Source organism: Motacilla alba, chromosome 5, assembly GCF_015832195.1.
Source record: "Motacilla alba alba isolate MOTALB_02 chromosome 5, Motacilla_alba_V1.0_pri, whole genome shotgun sequence".
Lineage (NCBI taxonomy): Eukaryota > Metazoa > Chordata > Aves > Passeriformes > Motacillidae > Motacilla > Motacilla alba.
This window is the reverse complement of record NC_052020.1, coordinates 4,252,793-4,270,946: the sequence shown is the minus strand read 5'-3', so window position 1 is coordinate 4,270,946 and position 18,154 is coordinate 4,252,793. Positions and strand designations below refer to the sequence as shown.

General features: G+C 38.6%; 1 protein-coding gene across 4 annotated transcripts in view; it reads left to right on the top strand.

Annotated features, from left to right (window-relative positions):
- The window catches only part of MPPED2 (metallophosphoesterase domain containing 2), a 111,007-nt gene that overhangs the window by 63,128 nt on the left and 29,725 nt on the right, over window positions 1-18,154 (top strand). The window lies entirely within an intron of this gene.

Here is an 18,154-nt window from a genome sequence, read left to right as displayed (position 1 = left end):
GCAGGAAAGATTGCTGCCCAGTTTTGTGCTAAGGAGATCCTGCCTTGTTTTTTCTACATGTCATTTAATTGTGATGCCTGACATCTTTCTCTGGAGCCTTGGGTAGCACTTGTTCTAAATTCTCAGGCTAAGAACAGCAACAGTCCTCTCAGGCTTTACCAGAGACCTGAACTTGAGTGATGGTGATAATCACTCTGTTGCTTGGAATTCTCAATTGTCAGCAGAAGCACCAAGATGCTAATTTATGCACACCTATAAGAAGGGCTTATTGTGAGCTTATAACTTATTTTTGATGTCAGGCTTGCTTTAAAGGTGAAAGCAGGAGAAGGGTTGAACCAGGAAATGGGACAAACCTATACATGCATTAGAAATTTTCCCCTTTAGCTCATCTTTGTTGTCTTGGCCTGCAGACTTTGGTGGTTGGTGTGGCACCACACACGTTGATGCTTCTGACAATGCTTTCTCCTGGTCATGTTGTGTGCATCAGTGCTGGCTGGAAAGCTGTGATCTAGCTCTGTATCTCACATTCTTGACTTGAGCTGCTAATCTTTTAATTTAAGTCGTAGCCTTTAGCTACTAGTTTAAATCAGCCTGACATTGCTTAGCTAAAAAAAGAGTAATGCTCTAAATCCTTGCAATATCAGCAAATTGGAAAAGATGATCTTAATTCAGGTTAGGAATCATCTCCTCGAGACATTTCAAAGTAATTTTTTTGTAATAGCAGCACAGAAAGCCTTGGGTAGTGAGGTGGGTTTGAGGCTTGCTGCCAGGGTGAGGAGCTGAGGAAGATGTGCTGCTGAGGTTGGGATTGTGTTCAGCTGTTTTTGTGTGTGTGCATCAGACTTGGAGGGCCTCTCCAGTGATTAAGGAGTGCAGGCATATTTCCAAATTTATTTGGATCACATTTAATGAACTCAGCTTCCTACAGCACTTCTAGAGGGATCTGGAGAACACAGGAGAGACCTGTGTGATGCACCTTTACATTTATATGTACTGGCAACTTATCATGTTCCTTTTTCTTCTCTTTTCCTTCCCAAATCTGTAAAGGAAATCTGTCATCCTTTTGTCTCCAGCTGCATTTAAAAGTTCTTTCAATTTGCAGGTGTGCACATGGGTTTAGAATGTTTGCTCTGGAATATTAAGGGACATCACATCAAGGCCCTGAGTTGTCTTAGCTGTAAAAAGTGAATGGCATGTGTCTCCTGACCTAGTCATGGAAGACAAACCTGAATTAATCTTTCCTATAATCCATTGATAGCTGGATTTTTCCCATTAGTGATGCATGATACATGAAGCTAGATAATTAGAAATTGACACTGAGCTCGAACCAAGTGAGAACCTCTCTCTCTTGATCTTCATTTGTGTTTAGCTGCCAAAAATTGTTGTCAAATCATGTCTTGAGCAGCTGTTGGTATGGAGTCGAGGCTACCATTTTCAATTCAGCTTTTTAGATCAATCAGCCAGTCTGTGTTGAGAGCAGAAATGTGGTATTGTCCGTGCATTTTCTCTCTCCTTTTTTTTTGTTTTAATAATGACAGTTTTTAGAAAATGTGAAAATTTACTAGGGTTTTTTTTTTTTGTGTTTTAGCCAGTCTTTCAGAGGAAGGAAAAGTCCCATCAGATACTAATAAAATCTGCTCTAGTTTTATTCTGTGCCTGGAAACTGAGACAGAATGATCAGATAAGCATTTTACCACTTCTTAAATTTTTATACTCTCTCCCCTCCAATCACGCCTTGCTCTATTCCTGTAAATCTTCAGATTACCCCAAAGGAGGAGAATTTGTGGGATTTTGTGCGTATTTACAGCCTCCTTACCCCAATTAATTCTGTCACAGAAATGGAGCACTGGTCATTAACCCAGAAGATGTGCCAACCCTAACAAGATATAAGTTGGCATATTCAATTTATGTGCAGTTTTTTAAGTATTTCCAGAGGGGGGGGGGAAATTTTCTCGTTTGCTGATAAAGCTACTGGTTTTAATTAAAAAAAGAGGGATCAAACCAAGAATAACAGATGTGATTCTGGAGGTTTGAGCCTGTCAGGGCTTTCTAAGAAGTAATTGCCAGAGTACTGGGAAGGCTGGCTATAATTCATCTATCTAGAAAATGTAAATTGCCAACTCGGTGTAAATACAGAGAAGAAATATCAGTTCATATTCATTACATGCTATTACTCATGGTACATCTAAAAGCTTTCTAAAGACCTAAGAGAATTCAAGTAGTGCCTCCTAACTTACAATTTAGCAGGATTTGTGAGTAAAAAAATAACTTGCAATACATGGGAGCATTCGTGTGTGTTTGCAATTGGAATGTGCGGTGGTGCATAACAACAGCCTCTGAGGAGCAGAAAATTTGAATTTAGCCTGATAGTACTGAGAGCATTAAATGGCATTAGCTGGAGGGAAGTTGAAAAGAAGAGTCTCAGCTCCTAAAAGAGAAAAGTGCAAGGGTGGGACATAAATCACATTCAGAGCTCTGCTCATTTTCTGAGGTGAAGAATGTAACTGACATTTTCACACCTTAAATAGGAGAGTCTTTGATGTACCTTGAAGGAACAAAATGGCTGAAGATTTTCCATTTGGTCTGTAGATAACAATCCACAAAAACATTCCCCTCCTTTCTCTTCCTTCTGACTTTGCCCTATGAACCTGGCTTGTTTGCTGGGAAAATAATTGATAGTTTATGCAGTAAAAAATTCTGTAAGGTTCCAGTGAAAACGTTTCCTCCTTGGGAAATTCGAGATTGAGGTTTCCTATTAAACAGGATGGAAAATAAAACCAGTGATGGATTTATGAATTTTTAAATCTTCAAACTCCCTCTGTGAAGTAAACATAAGCATAACTCACGCTGATGTATCTGTGAAAGGGTAAGGAGACACAGTCTGTTTTTACTGCAGCTTTGGGTGCTGAATATGCATAAGTGAATTAGTGTAAGTTTTACTTATATTCAAATGTTATTGTAAAATACGTGTTGTTTTTTTAAAATTATATTTGAAATTGTTCATCCGTGCTGAGGGCTGAATTTACCATAGTGTGCTGTAGACATTTGGATACAAATATTCTCACAGTGTGTGTTTTCTAATGAAGCTTTAAAAGCACTCAAACCACCAGAGAACTGCAGTTAGCTGGAGCCAGAATTTGTTTAAACCACATTTTGACAGAAACAATTGTTCAGGGAGAATATTTTTCGCTGTTTTATTTCATTCTGCGGATCAGCTCTATGACTTTTGCAGGTTTTTGCCTATTTGAAAGAGAAAAGTAGTTGAAAAAAAAAAGTGTTTTGATGTACTTTATTTTGTGTGTGCATGGAAATTTGTGATTCTTACTTTTATGAAGAAGGAGGCAATAGGCTTATTTACAGATTTTAAATTCTGTTCTGCATAAGAATGTCACAGAAAACGTCAAAAGCTGTAAATGTAAAATAATCTAGCAAAGCAGTCCTTTACGTCATTTTTAGCTATGAAAGTTTGTGAGCAAATTCCACACAGAATGAGAAATAAAGCTGGAGATCTGGGACTTTCAGCCTATATATTTGTTTGGATAACTGGAGATAGATGTATCTTTTTGAAGGAAGAAATGTGTAGTGTAAATATATATAGAGACATATAAATAAATATCTACAATATAACATATAAATATATATAGCAATATATGTAACTAATAAATATATAGACTTTCAGCCCATATATTTGTTTAGATAACTGGAGATATAGGTTATGTTTTTGAAGGAAGAAATGTGTAGTGTAAATATATAAATATATATAACATATATATTATATATATAATATCAGTATATATTTTTCTAGATATAAATATATAAAAATTTATAGACTTTCAGCCTATATAGTTGTTTAGGTAATTGGTAAGATATGTATCCTTTTGAAGGAAGAAATGTGCAGTGTAAATATATATAAATATACAAATAAATATCTACAATCTAATATATATAATATATATTATTATATGTATTATATATACATATAAAATATATATACAAATAATACATATATAGACCTTCAGCCTATATATTTGTTTAGATAACTGGAGATACAGGTAACTTTTTGAAGGAAAAAATGTGTAGTGTAAATATATAAATATGTAGAAATATATAGAATGTAATATATATTTATATATATATATATATATATATATATATATATATATATATATATAAATATATGCAAATACATAGAAAAATATATAGACTTTGAGCCTATATATTTGTTTAGATAACTGGAGATATCTGTATCTTTTTGAAGGAAGAAATGTGTAGTGTAAAAGCTAATTCAGTATAAATCAATGGATGTCAGTGGTTAACAGAATCAGCTTTATGTGGCTAACTGAAAAGCACCACCAACGTAAAAGATGGCAATCAATTATTTAAATAATGCCTGAAATCTGTGATTTGCATCATTGTGATGAGAATTAATTCCCCCTGAAGGAAGGTGGGAGTAAGGCTCTCCCTGCTGACGGGAGCAGCAGCATTGTTCAGCAATATCCTGCGCGTTTGTCAAGCTGTAGCTTGTTCAGCTCTCAAGAACAGAAGCACAAAGCCGGCCTCCCAGTTGCTTTTAATGAATCCTAGTGGGTTTTTCCTATGTCCAAGAATTTGATCTGGAGGGTGATCCAGAGGTCAAGAACAAACGGCTCACTATCACTCACGTCTGCGCAGCCAAGGCTTTCATTTGCTTTTTTTAGTAACTCCAGAGGAAGTGCCTTAACTCTTTTTCAGAAGCAAAGTTTTAATTGGCATAGATAATGCAACCTTAAGAAAGCAGAGGCAGGTTCAGCCATCTCCTTCAAAAATAATGTTTTGTGCAATCTTTTCTTTTTAGCCAATGTAAAATCTGGGGTTTCATCAAATGATTTTACATCAGTTAAAAATGATTTCTCTGACTCGGTTTCTTTCTCTGCTTCATTTGCAATGATATTTTAGTACAAGCAGCTCTAAGTTAGGACTTCTGCCTTGTTCTGATCAGTGTTTTCAGACTCTCTGTTTATCCTGTCAGAGAGGTGTCAGAGGGTTTTTTTTTTTTCCTTTCCAATTATAAGTTTTGTAATGCATCATGGGTTTTGCTGACAGTCTTCAAGTTCTTGAAATAGCAAGCAAATTAACAGCAGATATTGAGCGTGAGGACTGGAAAACCAATTGGCAACTCACATGATGGCATTCAGATACACTGATGGGTTGGAATGGATCTCATTTCTTTTATTTTCATGGTCTTAGCTGGCAATTAGCTCGTGTCTTAAAAAAGGAGGGATAGACATTGGGTTATTCAGCAATAAAGTTCTTCTTTGCTGTTTAGTGGTGAGGAAACCAGGGGAGACTGGACAAGGCTGTGTGTGTTGCACCAGTTTTTCAGGAATTCTGGTGTTTATGCAGTAGAAGTCAGCAACTGAGAGAATTATTGGCAAAGACTGAAGTCTCCTGTCTGTATGTTAAACAAACACAGCACCACTGCAGTGTGGCTGTGTTTAAAGGTGCAGGCTTCTGTTTCGTTTTTCTTGGCATTTCTCCTCCAGGTCTGTGAGTTTAGAATGGAAGAATGAATTCCCCCTGGTCTAGAATTGCAGAGGTTTGTTTACATTTTTTGCCTTGTTGGGAATGTGGCTGATTTTTCTTTGGTCTCCTTGATATCAGATTCACTTCCAAGTAAAAAATTGTCCTGTTTACTTTTAAAAGCTTTCTTTCTTTTTTTCTTCTTTTTTTTTTTTTCTTTTTGTTTTAATAAAGAGTGGGATGTTTGGCATTTTAAATACACTCGCTCATAAGTAATTTTTAATCCTGTGGCACAAACCTGCCCTATTTAATTCTTTGGACAGCTCTGCATCCTGGCACTGGGGCAGATCATGAAGTCTTGGTCTTTTCTTCAGGCTTGACTTCAGCAGGAATAAGAACTTTAGAGTATTCTTTACTAGTGTTAAAAAATAAACTGTGCCTATTCGTGAGTGGAATTCTAGCCAGTTAAACCAGCCATGAAATGGTAGCTCTCCTAAATCTTGCCTGGTATGGAAACAGGGATTTGAATTCTTCCACAGCAGTACAGACAAATGATTGTGGAAATCTGCTCTGAGTCTCTAATTCTTGCTCCATTTTCCTGGAGTTCAGGAAAAAAGCAGAGAGGCAGAAGGAGCCAGAATGAGCTGTGGTGTTGGGGTGCTCATTAGTCATGGTGCCCTCCTCATTTGTAGGCTGAAGTATGGTTTGCTCAACAAGAAGGATATTTTGATAGACAAGCTGTGCTTAAACTTGTAGTTTTGCTTTGGTTGGTGTGTTTTTAGTTGCCACAATCAAGCAGTTTGCTTTCCTTTAGCTGAGCACTGGAATAACACAGTGGTCACTGTGGCATCCGTGTGCAAGGAGCAGGCTGAAAGTATCACACCCAGTGAGGAGTTACCAAGAGAAGGAAACAGAATACTGCAAAACTCCTGGCATTTTTAACTCTGTAGCATCAGACTGTGTCTTGGGAAGGGGTTTGAAGCCCCTTAAAGAATGGGAGGTGGGAAAGAGGAGTTGTTAAGCCAAATCTGGAGATAAGCTGTTCTGTAGAAGGCAGGACTCCTTGCAGTGTGTTGATGCTTGCTTGAATAAATTCTCCTGTGCAGCTCCTGCACTTCAGGACTCCTGCTTTTCCATTTCCTTTCACCTGCATGTGCACCATACCTCTTTGTGGTGCTCTGGTACAGAAGGGAAGACAGACAAAGCTGAGAACATGCCATGCTGTTCAGGTTAACTGGAAAATTTCCTCTCTCTAGGACAGCCACCTTCACGGCAGGAGAGTGGAGAAGTAAGAGAGGGGCTCCAGCTCTGACAAGCTGACATCAGGATGGATTTTGCATTGCGTGGTGCTCTTCAAGCCTCATTACTTTCATTGCTTCATTTCCCCTATGCCCTGAGCAAGAAGAATTAGGGAGCAGGTGGATGCTCTGAGTGACAGGCAGAGAAGCCTGTTGGAGGATGTGTTGGGTCTGGCTGAGCTGGAGCTTGTTCCTCACAGCACCATCCCAGTGCTGTGCTCTGCCTTGGGGGCTGGAAGGGTGTTAATAACACACCTGTTTGGTGTAAATAATACACGTGTTTGGCTACAGCATCAGCACTGCCTTCTCCAACATCCCTCCCCTCCATCAGTAGGCTGGGCAAGATTTTGGAAAGGAACACAGCTGGGACCCCGAGCACAGGAATATTCCATACCTTATGATGTCAGCTCAGATATAAAAGCTAAGGAGAGTGGGGGGATGGTGTTTGATATTTGCAGTGTTTGCCTTCTGGAGCAAGCACTCCATGTGATGAAGCCTGGCTTCCTGGGGAGTGAAATGAATGAAATTGGGATGGAGGAGGTGACAAGGAGGAAGGTGGTTGGGTATGGGAAACAGATGCAATCTACAAGTGGTTTGTTTCACAGTTCATCTATTCAGGACAAACAGGAAAAATGTGGGAGAATTTACACTGCAGGTAGAGTTGACAATAAAGCTCATGTGGTGTGATGGGGATAAAATAAAATAGAAATGGAGAAGCAATTATTTTTTATTTTTTTGAATCCAAAAGTAAGTGACTAGATTTTGTTAGCTCCCAGTAAAGGGTAGGATTTCTCATGACTGTCTTTCAGATGATTTGGGTCATATTTATCTCATACTTATTGATCACAATGCTAACTTTACCCTGATATGTGTATAAAATGCTTAAAGTAATTGGCAGAAGCTTTGAAATAAAGCAAAAATTGCACGTGCACTTTAAATAAGAGACCACTGATTGTGAATTTCAGCACAGACATAAAGGTCAAGACTGACAACTGCATTCATCAGATTGTCATGAGAATCTGTTCAGTAGAATAGATCTGAAATGACCACCTCATTTCAGAAGTGGTCAACACTCATGGATTCAGTTGAAAATCAATGAGACCTGTGGGCATTTATAGCCATCCCTACAAGGTGTAGGTGCTGGTCTGTATTATGGCTTGTGTACATGTAAAATGTGAGGATGGCTGACATTTCTAATGTAGCCACTTTGACAAAGGGAATATTGCTTCCCAGGAAATGATCTCGTGATGATTTGAAATCATCTGACACCTCTGCCATCGTATTTATTTTGCAAGTAGTGCAAGTACTTGAGTTTTGTATCTGCAGATGTGCCAGCCTGCCTGTCCTCTGCTTCTGGAGAACTCTCACATCCGGGTTTGCTCCTTCAGCAGCATTTGTAGAATGGGTAGAGCTTGCAGGAAGGTCGTGGGGTCTGATCCTTCAGAAGCCAGTTTATTTTTGTGCATATGTGAATCAGTGTGTCTCACTGACAAAAGCTGATATTTGCGGCTGCTAACTGTATTAATCTCTTGAGTCAGGTTTGTTGTTATTTATAGTTGTGTATCGCCTCCAATTTTACATAAGTCATATATAAAGTGAGCTTTATGTAAGAGGGAAGGCTGTCTTTCAGTCTCCTTCCTTTTTCTGGCACAGATTTTAATGCATCTTGTTTTCAAAACTGGGAATGTAATAAATTTCAAGAAAGGTGTTCTCTTTAACACTTCCCTTGGTGTTCCATCTGGGCTGCTTGGGACACTTCTGTGGCCTGCACCGCAAGAAAAAAGGAGAAAGGCAACCTGAGTTGCTAGTCTGAAAGCTGTAAGTGTTCCCATTTTTAATATGGGATGCCCTAAAACACTGTAATCTCAAGTTATGGCTCCCTAAATTTGGTTTTTCAGTTTTTAGCAAGCTTGGCTCCTTCTTTTGTTTATGAATATAACATAAGTTTCATGTTTCTTGAGAAACTTGCAAAGTGCCATTTTAAGGAATATTGTCTTCCACTGCCTAACCTGCAGATCTTTTTTTGTAAACTCCTAGATTTATAGGGTTTGCTGCCTGTATAGAGGTGGAACATTTGGGAAAGCTTGGAAAATGACCGAGTAAACCAAGTATGGATCACTCTGCACAGCCCCTTGCAGGGCCAGATGGAGTCTGGGGCATCTCTGCTGGGCTGCAGCATCTGGTCCCACATTGCAGGGTTTGTGTAACAGTTCCTCACGTGCCACTATTGTATTTCTGACCCACATATGCACAGCTGAAAAGTGTAGTTGCTACCAACTTTATTCACCCAGTATCAGCCTAGAAATCCAAGTGACCTGAAAGTGAGATGAAGGTGTGATTTGTTTCAGGGAAACAAACCAAACAAACACCTGTTTTGTCATTGTTTTGTGGATTTTGGGGACAGAATATTCAGACATACGCAGACTGATGGTTCATCTGGAAATGAGCTGTTCTAGCACACAGCAGCAAGACCTTGCTGTAAGGATGTGCTGATAATTACTAGCAGTCAATCTGCCTAGAATGTACACCTTTTCTTATTTATATTCCAGTCCTGTAACCTTCCCTATTCTCTTGTGCTTTTGTCCTATTAATCTACAAAACAGGGCTTGACTCGTGATTAGTCCTCAGAGGTTGTTTCTATTAATCAGGCTGCAAAACAGGTCTGCTTGGATGTTCTGTTGCAAGTGCTTAATGTGCTTTCCTCATCAGCCCAGAGCACAGAGCTGCTGGGCTTGTCTCAAATGGCAGTGAAATCAGGGAGGTGTCTGCTGCACTTTCTTTGTGTTTACATCTTGATTGTGTGGCTGTAGGAGGGGGAAAACAGAGGGAAATCACTGTAGTCCTACAGAAAATGGCATAAATAAGTGGCATTTGTGGCTACGTGTTGCAGGACAGGGCCTGTCACAGCAGAGCCACTGGTTTACCTGTGTTTTGGATGTGAAGAACCTGCCCAGTTATAAGTGTGAGGATTAAAATTCAAACTTTGCTCAGAGGTGGGACTAAGTTTTAAACTCTTGGTAGAATTTGAGAGACAAGTCTATCCCCATAACACTGAGTGGGTCATTTAAAAGAATGTGTATTTGTCTGCAGTAGGTAGAAAGCCAGAGATATTTTTTTTGTGAAATATATATATCTTTTAAAGTATATTTATTTTATATATATATATTTAACAAGTTTTGTTATATATAGTTATATATGTGTGTATATCTACGTAACAAAAGAATAGTTTAATGCCAAAAAGAAAACACAAAACAACCTCAAACTGAACTGTTTGTAACACTTGAGTTATTAGAACTTGCCATAAAACTCGAACAATAAACAGCATGTGTAGTGAGAAACTAATCTAGTTTCATTGTAGAAGAAACTGCTAACTGTAAAAATGTAGTGATTTATTCTTCTAATTAAATGCAGTGTTTCTTGCCTTTAGGAGGAAAGCACATATTTTAAAAAGTACCAAAAGAAACAAACCAGATCACTAGTTCTTTTTTTCTGTATTGTTCCTTTGGCTTTATTAGTTTATTTTTTTTTTAAGTTTTTGTGATGTTGATGACGTACCCCTTAGCCAGCTCAGTAAAGTTCCCAAAGGAGATTTTTCACAGCAGGGCAGGAGAAGGGATTCCCAAACCATTTTTTTTTCAGAGCAGGGAGGAGAAGGGACACCCGAATTAGCTGTGCCTTGTGAACTCCTCCTGCCCAGTCTTTGCTGAGGGTGGAGCTGGCATTTTGGAGTGCCACCCCCTTCTCCCTGTGGCACGCCCAGGTGCTGCAGAGGGCTGACCTCCCGAAGGGGACAGAGAGCAAAGCCATTTTTCAGAGGTTTTAGTCACCTCAAGCAGTAAATTGGAGAGTTTGTACTGTCCAAGGTGACTCATCCCAATTCTAGCCATAGTTAAATAAGACTTTTTCAAAGCCACCACTGTGAAATTTTACATATACAGCTCTTATTAGGAATAGAGAAGAAATAGGTACTCTAACATGGTTTTCTGTAGTCAAATTCCTTTTGGTAATTTCATTTCCACCAGCTATTTCTACCTTTTTTTTTTCCCCCTCCTTACTTCTTTTTTCCTTCCTCCTTACCATTTTCCCAATTATCAGAGAAATCAGTCTTCTTGCATTGATTAATTTCGACCAGAGTCTGGAAGGCACAGGGAATCAAATTAACTAATATTTTACTTTTGCATGTGATTAATGCTAATGCTTACAGAGAAAAAAAATTCTTTGCTGTGATTTGATTTTCATTCTCCAGTTGAATCCCAGTGATTTAATTTTGCAGAGGGTTGTCTCTCTGCTTATTGTCTCTTAAGGAATCATGGAAGTTAGAGATGGAGAAGACCTATTAAATCACCCTGCTTTTGCAGGATTGTCTCCTACACTATATTTTTGAATATTATGCCCAGTTTTAATGAATGAAGAAAAGCAGTTTCAGTTAATTCTTTTTGAGGTTGTACCTCAGTGCAGTGAAGATGTTACTAATGGGAGCTAATATTCTGCTTATACGTTTCCTAGGTTTATTTTATTTTAAAAAATCTCCAAACTGTGCCACGTTTGATGAGGAGCCTAAGGATTTCTTGTACCCTACATGATGATACTTTTCTAGCCTTGTGTCATTCATTTTATACCCTCGCCCTTCCTAATACTTTCAGATTTTTCTCTTTTCCTCTTTGTTATTTCTGGTGAGGTGCCTGATATTCCGGGGTATTTGGTTCATTGATTGTCTGGGCTATTATTTTTTTTATTTTTCCCCAAATTTTCACAAGGCTTAGACCCAAACTACAGAATTCTGTCACTGCTGTATGATGAGGGGATCCTTGGATGCTTGGAGCCCTACTGAAGGACAGTGACTGTGTTTTTCCACTGCTTCTGCAGGAGGTCCAGGCTTGCATCAGGCTCTGATGTGGTGGTACAACCACGTATGTAGCCCAGATCATTTTATTCTTTTCCCCATTCATGTTGCAAGCCCATGCATAATTTGCTGTCAGCTGCTGCCCCTGGGTCTTTTATTTTGGCTTAACAGGTTTGGGTTTCTTCCTCTCACTGGTTCTTTGTGCTTTTCAATTCTCTGCAGATGTATTAGCCTGCTTTTTTTTCAGAAGGAATCCCCTTTTCTTACTTATCTCAGTGTTTCTAACCTCCTTTGGCATAATTTCTTCCCCCACTCTCATGTTTATAACACTTCTCACTATATTGAAATCTGTGAATTTAATTAATGCACTGTTTACCCCTTCTTCCAGATCATTAATAAAGATGCTAAATAAAACCGATCCTAATACCAATCCCTGTGGCAATCTGCTAGCACCTCCCTTGTGCTGCTGCAATCTATTTATTTATAGCCCTTTAGCCACTATTCAGCCATGTGATAGTCCCACAAGCAAGCCAATTTTAGACTTTTTGAAAAGGGATTGTGTCACATTTTTACCAAAGTCTGGGTTGATACAATCTACTATATTATTTTAATCTACTGACTTGGCTGAATTTAATATATGTACCAAAATTAAATGTGATGAAATAGAGCCGTGGTTTTGAAGTGTTTTGAGATCTTGGCAGCTGAGTAGCTATAATTCTGCTTTCTTAGAGCAATTACACCTCCTCCACCCCCGACCACCCCCCACCCCAGTTACACCAGCATTTTATTCTGGGCTGAGTTTAGATTTACTAGGAGAGGATTCTCAGCATCTCTCTGTAATTCAGAGTAATGCTCCCCACTGCTTCTCCAGGGCTGGATTTAAAGTACAAAACGACTATGGATGGAATGGTTCTGTTAGTATTTCAATTATCTAGTGACAATTTGAATTGCCTACTGCTTGTTTGGCTGCAGTCCTCATTTTGTTATTTTGTGGTTTTTATATACATATAAAATATATATGAATACATACATATATACACATAAATACATACATACATACACATAAAATGTGTATTAATACATATAAAATATAATAGATAAATTCAAAATTATATCTAATTATAAATATAATAAATTAAATATAGTTATATATACACATGTCTATTTGAAATTTTATTTTTATGTGTTTGCAAAAGCAATAGTAAACTCTTGTCTTAATTTTAAGTGCACACTTTCATCCTTGTGAAATTTTTGAGATTTATCTGTTTGCTTAAGTTCAATGTTGGTTTAAGTGCTTTCTTGCTGTGCAGCTTGAGGGTCTGTATAATTTGTTTAATAGCACACTGAATTTGTATTTTTTAGAAATTCAAAGGTATTTAAACTGGAATAGGAAAAGTTTTGTGCTTCACAACTTCATTGTGTGCATCAGTACAAACTTGAATAACGAGCTGTGCCACGCAGCAATTGAATGAAACCAATCTTGTGAGATTTCACTTTCTCTTACTATGTTTGGCTTGATTTTACAAGCTCTGTGCAAAAACCCCATTTTTACTCTATAAATCGTAGCGAGGAAAACTTGTTTATCCCACCTTGGTTGGAATGGCACGCCCTGCAAAGCACCCCCGAATCACCGAGTCTGGGTAAGAAGAGGTGTTAAAATCTGGCTGGCAGGCCTGCTTTAGGTGCGTGCTCATGCAGAGCTCCAGAGGAGCGCAGGAGCAGAGCACTGTCCCTGCTGCTTGGGGCTGGAAAGCTCTGCAGCCTGAGCCAAGCCCCAGTGGTGCTGTGCTCGGGCACCACGGAGCCCTTGGAGCCAGGATTTCTCCCTTTTCCCCCAGCCCTGAGATGCTGCATTCAGTGCCTTTAAGCACAGTGGTTTGGTGTCACCCTGGAAGCGTTTGAGCACCACTGGAGCTGGGGAGAGGAAGGTGGCTTGGAGCAGGGCTTAATCTCAGTTCCACAGTCTTGGTCTGAGCTCTGCCATATTAACCCTTAACAGCTCCCTCCAAGTCAGATGGGTCTCTGTTTTCTTCTCCAGAGTACAAATGTGCTCCAAATTTTGGACTGGCCAGGTTTATACTGGGTCAATACTTTGCTGCAGTGCCTTGGTGTGGGGTTCAGGGGCTTGACAGAGTTCTAGTGTCAGGTACACCAAAATAGGATTTACTGTCTTGTTGGATGATGGCTTCAGAGCACGATTAGTACTTCAGTAAGACCTGCATTAGCAGGGATTGGTATTAGGATCGGTTTTATTTAGCATCTTTATTAATGATCTGGAAGAAGGGGTAAACAGTGCATTAATTAAATTCACAGATTTCAGTATAGTGAGAAGTGTTATAAACATGAGAGTGGGGGAAGAAATTATGCCAAAGGAGGTTAGAAACACTGAGATAAGTAAGAAAAGGGGATTCCTTCTGAAAAAAAGCAGGCTAATACATCTGCAGAGAATTGAAAAGCACAAAGAACCAGTGAGAGGAAGAAACCCAAACCTGTTAAGCCAAAATAAAAGAGCCAGGGGCAGCAGCTGACAGCAAATTATGAAATCAATAGCGAGTGATGGCCCTTGGAGTGCAGCGAAACATTGGCACAGGCTGCCAGAGATGTGGCAGATGCCCCATCTCTGGAAATACTCAAAGCCAGCTTGAATGGGGCCCTGAGCAACCTGTTGAAGGTGTCCCTGCTCATGGCAGGGGGATTGGACTGATTTTAGTGTGTGACGTACATTAATGTAGTAAGGGGTGGAACTGAGTTTTTGGATTTATTTGCAGACTGCTGTGCTTGCTGCAAATTAAATTGTTTGTTTAATTTCTCGGTCTACAAAACAAGGAACAGTTATATGACTGCCATTCAAACAGGAATTTCAGCACATGAAAACACCTGGAAAGTGCCAAGAATTGTTCTTAACTTATTTTTAGGCAGGTGATCCAGCAAGGTCCTGAGCCAATTCAAGCCTTTCCTCCTTGAATGGTTTCAGAGGAGCCAGAGGGAGTTCTTTTGCCCCTGGAATTCTGGGTGCTTGCCGGGGCTCTTGGCTCTTGCAGAGCTAAGTAGGTGTCTGTTTTTTGCAGGATAAGAAGGGGCGTTCTTGAGATACTGTTGAAGTGGAATAGATAGCTGTGTTACTTGAAGTGGGAGCTGATAACGTGTGATTTCAGGACACTTGAAGCCCTCTTCTCCAAAAGAGAAAGATTAATAAAAACTGCAGTGCTCTGGGTTTACTTCCTGAAATTTCTGGTTTGGGTGCTAAACGCATCGCTCATTATGAATTAGTTCATTAAGAAAGATTGGAAGAATGCAGAGAGGCTGCAGAGTGGATGGAGTCAGGGAGAGCCATCTGGCACAGAAATCTGTGCTCTCCTGTGCTGTCCAGCCCAGCAAAGCTGGGCTCCTGCAGAAACTGTTCCTGGGCTAAGCCTGTGCCTGGCTCACTGCTGAAAACCTCTCCTCCCGAGGCACAGATGAGTTGAACAAAGGCATCCCAGCCTTCCCAAACTCCAATTCCAGCCCATTTTTTCCCCCACACTGCTGTTATGGTGCTGTGTATTTTTAAAATACGCCCACCTTGGCAGTGATTATCCGTGGGGAAGATATTGAGACTTCAAAGGAATGTAGGGTGGGCCACACGTGAGCACCTGTGGGAAGAAATGCACCTTTGTGCCTCACAAAATAATACAAATATTCATTCCTACCTCCTAATAACCACCTCTCCTGCTATTTATTTAAAGCCAGACTAAGGGTAGAAGACTCAATCTCCAACGAAAGGCACTTATCAGGTATTTGAGCAGAGAGTCCTGCAGTCCAGGCAGTGAAAACTGACACTGCTTCTTACCTTCCATCAAAAGCCCTGTTGAAATGTAGGGCCTGTTATTGTATATTTATTCAGGCATCAATCACAATCAAGCCTGCTGCTAGTTCATCTGTGAGGGCATTGTAATCCTATTTTTATCAGTTCCTTCCTGTACAACAGACAGTTAAAATAGCTCGAGTAGGGGTCACAAATATCTTAATGGCTTCGGTTCCCAGAGATATCAGTGACCAGAGGAAGAGTTTTGCCCAAATTTCTTCCTGAGCTGATAAGGGGGATAAACAGGGCTGAGGTGCAGGGCGAGGGCAGTGGGAAGTGCAGCCTGGGATGGAGCTGCACAAAGATCAGGCAGCACTGCTTAATGAAAAACCTCGGGAGCAGATGGAAAGGAAGGGCTACTGTTTGGGGAAGGGTTCTTTCTCTTCTGCAGGGTGGGCTGGGTCAAGTGATTTTCTGTAATTTATTTTAATTAATTAATTTATTTTATTTATTTTGTAATTTGTTGTATTGTTAAAACCATAATTTTAAAATTATTATTTATTATTTAGCTTCACTTAATTAATTAATTAATTAATTAAATAGATAGTTATATACCAAATTTATTAATTTATTTTAATTTTGACTAATTTATTAATTTAGTTTATGTTATTTAATTTATTATTTTATATCACTTAATCTAAATTGATTATTAATTTAATTTATTCAATCAATTATTATATATTGAATTCATTATTTTATTTTATTTTATTTATTTTATTTTGATTATTAATTTATTTTATTTAATCTATTATTCTTAATTTTAATTAATTATTCAATTTAATAAATAGCTTATTATTTATTTAATCCACTATTTATTTATATTTGGATTGATTAATTTATTTCTATTTAATTTGTAATTTATTGTAATTTTTTTGGTAATTTCCCCCCCTGTTTTTGCTATTTTACGTCTTAAAAATCTGCAAGCAATTATTTATGTGAAGAAAATTGAGTGTCAATAATTGGCAGCATGTCATTTTTTTTAAACTTGGGCCAGTATGCTGCTGACTCTTTATTTAAGTAGCAGCATAAAAATGTAATAGATTAATATTTTTGTTCTTATTTTTGTACATATACTTAAAATTTTGCTTATTATAAAGTGATGAATTTTGCTTTTTAATATATTTTTCATGAATTCCAGCTGTCTTTTGATGCAAATTATTAGAAATAATTCATAAATTAATAGAGAGAATGTTTTAAAATGCATTCTCTTACCAGAATGAAACTAGGTTAGGACTGTGAATGTATAAGGAAAAAGTTCATTACAGCAAATTTTATCTTAAAAGCCAAAATATGACTTTTGTCTCAGCTTTTTCAACTAATCTATTGTTCCTGGTCAAGCCAGTCTTTCAAGATTTCAGAGATAATGAACATAGTGTTTTATACCTAGTTTTTATTCGTGAATTTTCCTGTTTTGATTCCCAGGTTTTTGAGAATTCTTCTTTTTCATTTTAATCAAGCATTAGTATGTACTACTTATATGAACTAAAACAAAAAATGTATTCTAGAAAAGCAGAAATGAATCCTGTAACAATTTTTCCATCAAACTGTAATTCTGAGAGTTTATTCAGAGACTTCTTTCAGTTAAGTGGCTTGACTTTTAACTTTAGGAACAAGTAAATATTGCCTTTTTTTATATTAATGATTTATTATATTATTCTAAGTGTAGACTTTGTGTGGGTGGTTACATCTTTAGGGTAAATGTTAAAAACAATTAGCTGTCCAAAACAGTAATAATGTACTTTATGAAAAACAGAATTTGCTATGTAAAAACTCAAAAATCCACGTGAATTAAGTCAGAAATATGAGTTTGTCTCGCTGCCACCCTTTGTTTTTTGAATCTAAATTTCTGCTGCTAGAGAAGCCACATGTCGGGCTACTCTTCTCCTTACTGTAGGGTCTTTTGTCCCCCTTTTGTTCTAGGGGTGGCAGCTGCTTGTGACACTTGGGTTTTATGTTTAGCTACACAATGTGAGAAGGTTGCACCAAAAACGTGCTGGAGATTTCAAATGGGGCCCCACCTAATTTTTTAATTTTAGCTGTTAATCATTCCAATTGTGCATTTCAAAATATCCTTTTCCATGGAAACTTATTTAAAATAATTTGTGCAAGAAAGCAACCAGTCAGTAGAGTCTGAAATATTTTTGGAGACCTTTTGCTAGAGATAAAAGAGGCGTCAGCGTTCTTCCACCATGAGCAGTGAAAACAGGCAACAAGTAATAATGAGGCATCCCACTCACTGCAAGCAGACCCTGCACACACAGCAAGCTGAAATTCAGTATTGCTCTGCTTCTGGAGCTCTGTGTTGGCTAATGCCAGCAGAGACTGCCACCAGGGACACCTTCTGGAAAGATCCAGTGCTCCTGGCCATGGGTGGTGCTGGAGCTGGTGGATTCTGTCCATGGGGGCAGGCACTGCAGGTCAGTCTTCCTTCCCCAGGGATTGATTTCCCACAGATTTTCTCTTTTGCCTCTTTTTCAGTAAAGGAAGGTCCCTGTGTATTTCAGGCTAACTTAAGCTCCCCAGGGGAAGTTTAGGCTGGATATTGGGGAGAAATTCTTCTCAGAAAGGGGGATTGGGCACTGGAGTGGGCTGCCCAGGGAGAGTCTCCATCCCTGGAGAAAAGACTTGATGTGGCACTCAGTGCCATGGTCTGGTTGACAAGGTGGTGTT